Source organism: Egretta garzetta, unplaced genomic scaffold (genome assembly GCF_000687185.1).
Source record: "Egretta garzetta isolate BGI_Z169 unplaced genomic scaffold, ASM68718v1 scaffold593, whole genome shotgun sequence".
NCBI lineage: Eukaryota > Metazoa > Chordata > Aves > Pelecaniformes > Ardeidae > Egretta > Egretta garzetta.
The window spans coordinates 1104229-1109376 of NW_009259106.1; the positions used below are offsets into that span (position 1 = coordinate 1104229).

Genomic DNA, 5148 nt, shown 5'->3' on the forward strand with positions numbered 1-5148 from the left:
AGGACATGTATGCAAAGGTGAAAATGCAGCAGGACTTTCTTTCTTAGGAAAAGCCTGCCTTGTAAAGAAAAAGAACAGAAAAAAGATAGAAAGTAGTTAAGAGGCTCTTAGAGAATCAGAGGAAGCAACTTGTTTGCAGAAAATAGCCTGCTTTTCTTTCAAAGTCCTCCTTGCATGATTAGTACAGTAAAAGTAAATATTCTTAATGTCAATGTAAAGCTGACCAATTAAAAAAAAAAAAAAGACAACAAAGATAAACCTCAGCTGTCACAGCTGATAGCTATATGCAGTCTGTTGATGTCAAGGATTTTCTTCCAGCATCATTGGGTCAAGAAGAGTGTGATGGACAACCCCAGAAAGTGAAAAGAAAACTGAGTATAGTCTTGCCTTCAGTGTTTTGGGCCAAGATGTCAAAGCAGTCTTCAGGGACCAAACACTTAGGTTTTTTCAGTTTATTTTTGGTCTTAAGCATTAATATTGCATCATGATTATGTTACTTCCCCGTTTTTCTGTCTCTTCTCCTGCCCTCAAGTTTTGCATGGCAATGGGGAACATTTACTAGTATCTCGCTGATTTGGGGTGAAGGTTCAGCTACCCTGGGGGTAAGCTAGTCTCAGAATTGATTACACAATATGCTTGCAGCTATATGACCTGTTCTACTGCATTCTGTTTGCTGGTTGGGTTTGACTTCAATTACAATCTTCTGCGTCTGGACAGTGAGTAAAAGCACGATTGGAAGCTATGTAGTACTGTAGAAGCATAATTCAAGAACCTGTGGTTGACCTGTGAAGGAGCAAGCTTAATAGGCTAGATCCTGGAATAAAGGGTTCTCTGCAGGGTGAAGTGATTGTAAGCAAAATTAAGTAACTAATTTGTGGGAAACAAACAATTATGAAAAAAGAAACTATGATTAAGAAGTTGCCTTTTTTTCTGTATAATAAAATGCAAATAGAAAAAAATCTTGCTGTGTATTACTGCACATTCCCCTGGTTTTTCAACTTCTGTTTTGTTTAAACTCCATCTGCCTTGAACTATTCAACAGCATGTGTTACAAATTTGTTTTCTTCTGCTTTTACAATGGTATTTGGTCTAGATTTTTTCCTGTCATTGTCTGTCTGCCTCATTGAGACTTTTGATGAGGTAGCAATAGACACAGCTTAATGGAGTCTTCTGTGTATAGCTTGATACAGAGCTGGGAACCTTTTCCTAACACCACTGTGATCAAGCGCAGAGTTCTATATAATGCTGATGAATGAATGAAGTTTGGGAGTCTATAATTTAAGATACAAAAAAAAATTTTTTTTTTTACTGTGTATTTATTTGAAGCTATGTATAACTGAACTTTTTTTCTCTCTCTTCTTTTTCCTTTTTTATGATTGTATGTTTGAGTTACTTCATACTGGGCCATGTCTGGGTACTGGTACTAGCAGAAGTGTGTTTGTCCTTCTTTTATCATCTTTAGTGGTCTGGCTCTGTATAACCCAGATGAGAAAACTGTGGAGTTAATAAAGTCAGACTGAAGGGGCTGCAAGATCAGTAAACTGAGACAAGTTAAATATGAGGAGAAGTCAAGATGGTTGTGGGATTAGATCTGAGCCTAATTTGGCCACATGGATTGAGAAAGGGTAAATGAAAGAAGAGTTGGAAAAAAGGCAGGAGAATAAAGCTGGAAAGAAAAGGAGTGGAAGGAAAAGGAATGGGACACAATAGTTTTTGAGACATTTTGTGTGTTCTTCGAACACCTTATTGTAAATGGATGCTTTCATGCCCAACCTTCAGCTGAGGGTGCATACAAGTTATTTTCAGAACGGTTGGAGATAGAGCACTCCTCATAACAGCTACCATTATGTAGCATTTTTCAAGAGAACATTATCTTCTAGCTCTGCTGAAGGAGACACTTTAGTTTTGAATAATAATAAGGAAGAAAGTGACAGTTAAGAGTCACCAAAATCTTTTGCATCAGTCACACTAATGTTTGTAATTATCAGACACATTTTTGGGATCTCTTGTTACTGTAATGAAATCATTCAGCATCCCTAATCTTATATTTAGAATTTAATAAAAGACATGATTTTAATATTAATTACCTGGTGCAATGAAATTACATATTCTGTCACCAAAATAAACCAAGTAATTGAGGGAATTGAGAGAATATGTTTGGCTTATGTGTAACAAGGTGCTTGGTTGTCTTCCTTAAACCTAGCTTACTTTTTAGCATGAAATAGTGCTTCAGAATTAAGGTCCTCCCTCCAACCTTGGGTAAGCAGGCCATCATACCTCTGTGATACTCCCCTGCTTTTCACTGGCTGCCTTCTGTCACCTCAAAACACCTTTCCCTGGGTGTATCTGAGTTGTCTAACCTCTGACTTGTTCTTATATTTTCAGATACTTTATCCTGAATGTGTTTCTTCTTTCTCCCTAAAAGATATGGTGAGGAGGGAGGATTAAGGTATCTCTCTTCATTCTCAGTATGCTTTAAAGGTGTGCTACTCATATACATTGTGGTATTTTTAGAACAATGGACTTGGAAAGCCCTTTTCTGCAAAGAGAGATGCATTGAAGTGATGGTTAACAACAGTCTGTGCCTGTGAGAACAATGGGAGCGCTCAGATGTGTGAAGTTATTTGGGCCTGGAGGATTTCTGGGATTGAGGCCTCAGTCTATAATTACTGTGATGAAACGTCTTTGAAAGCAAGCTGCTGTACAAACCTGCTGTTTACATGTGAGCTCTTCTCTGTACCGAATTGGCCATTTTAAGGGGTTCTCAGTCATTGAAAATAAGGCTATTGTAAAACTAAGTTTAGGCCTTACAACAAATGTTCATAATGTCATATACTCCATAATACCCAAAATAGTTAAGTAGAGTTAAAGTTAATTAGAGATACCATTTCACTAACTACAATTTTGGGATTTGTTGAACTTCACAACCAAATAACTCTCATACTCTTTTGAACATAAAATTATCCGACAGTTACAGTCAGACACTATTTAAAACAAAAGAGACTGGCTTAACTAGGTCAGGTTAGCATGCATAGTCTCTCCCCCGCCCCCTCAAAGCCCCAACACTTTTCATTGTATTATAGGAAAGGGAATGCACGTAGGATTATGAACAGTGAGAACACAAGCTGCTGGTAATTGAGAAGGGAAAATGACTGTTCTGCTTTTAAGACTAGACAAAGAAAGGACTGTATTTAGCAGCCAGTCTATAAGCAGTGACCTTGGAAGAGCTGTTAATACTTCAAGAGTCTACCCAATATTAAATTGTATGCAGCAAATATGAACTTGTATCCGTTTTACACTGCAGCCGCCTTGTCATTATTTTCACTCATTCTCTAAAGTTTATCTGATATGCCCTCCAACTAGTTAACACCCTTTGTCTTTTCCAACTCAGACTGAATTTTAGACTTGTGTAGAAATTTTGCATGTGCCTTAGTCCAGTGAACTAGTTTAGGCCAAAAAGTTAGCTATTTCTTTGCTGTGATTGATTTTTATTATCAGTTCTAAGACATTCCAGGCCTTTGATAACCACATCAAACTCTTAAACTAGTGGTTATCTTCCAGACCGTGCTAATATAACTCCTTTATATCCTTTATTTCATATTCTTTCAAATATGGAGTTGAAATTATAGTGTTGTCTTCTATCATTGGCATAATAAATGCACTAACAGTCCATTCTTTCTTCAGGTTACAAAAATCGTGGTTATATTTCTTCCTGCTGTGAATGACACTTTATTTAGAGCCTTGCAATTAGACTACAGACTCTTTCCAGGTGCTGTTGAGATAGAGAGTTGAGAATGCTTGGGGATTTCTGTTGTACTTCTCCTGAAATTGAAGTAACGTGGATAATTTAGTTCAGAGGTGCTTAGGTTTGTTTTTTCACAGGCAAAAATAAATGGTGAGAATTCATGATGGCTCTGAAAGTCACAGCACTTTTGGATATTCAAGATGTTAAAGATTCAGTTGCTCTTGTTGAAAAGGTGATTGTAGAAGGCCACTCTTCAGAAAGTGTTTCCTTGTATAGATGACAACAAATGGAGATGTCTCTAACTCAGTAGAAGACACCAGTATTTTAGAACAGAGTATCTGTGGCTCAAGGGTTCCCTTTGTCTTGCAGATAAGATAGTCTTTAAGGTTTTAAAATATATTTAAAATATGCTCATACATATTTTTTTTTCCTTCATTGTCACTTGTTTTTTCATCTGTAGAGATACCAGCATTTTCTTAATGTTTGTATTGGAGCCATATTTTTAAGATTTTGATTTATTGGCAGGTCTCTGAAGCAAATCCTGTATCTCTTCATGTCCTACTCTGTTCAGAAAGATCATTTACAGTACACAGCTTGGAACACTGGCATTGGCTCATAAAAGAAATTACTTCTTCAGATAATTCTCCAAGCATGTTCTTAAACTACTGCATTTGACGCCGTAACAGACACCGTTTGATGTATCACATGAACCCCTTGGTTAGCATTCACGTGGGTTGTTGTCTGTTTTGAGTCTAAGGGACTCGGAGCACTTTGTCAATGTGTAGGGTAACGCAAGCTGAAGTATGGACTTGTGTTTATTACATTTGCTTCCCCCCCCCTTTTTTAAAATGAATATGGATGTTATGCATCTGGAATACCAGAATAATCATCACCAAAAAACTGGAGACCCCAGACCATTTTAGTTAGATATGTAATTAAATTCTTGGCTTAATGGTTTTGATCGCGTGTGTTCAAATGTGACATTCGCTTCTGCAGCGTTGAAAGTTCTACAACGTGAATGGGGGGGTGGAGGTGACGGGGCGGGGCGGTGGGGTAACCCTGTGGAGCGGAGCGCTTGGCTTTTAGCGGGTTACATTGTTCTTCTGCGGTGGTGTTTCGATGTTTAAGAAGAGTAAATAAAATTACTGGCAGGCAGGCGGGCTTCCCCCCCGTGGTAGTACATGAATTTTGATGTATGTCCCTGCCCAATGAAACATGAGCGTAAGGCGTTTAAAATGCCTCTGCTGGTGCGGCTCCTCCGGAAGGGCCAACAGGAGTTCGAGTGTCCCGCACCGCAGGTTTGCCTTTTTGACTGGGCCGGTAACCCCACCGTGCACTCGGCGGTTTTGGCAGCTTCACGGGTGCGCGTGAGCTTCTTCCCCCGTTCACGTGCCTGTCACCGT

General features: G+C 38.7%; 1 protein-coding gene across 4 annotated transcripts in view; it reads left to right on the forward strand.

Moving 5' to 3' along the window:
* Positions 1-5148, forward strand: part of CLCN3 (chloride voltage-gated channel 3) — a 67383-nt gene that overhangs the window by 25795 nt on the left and 36440 nt on the right. The window lies entirely within an intron of this gene.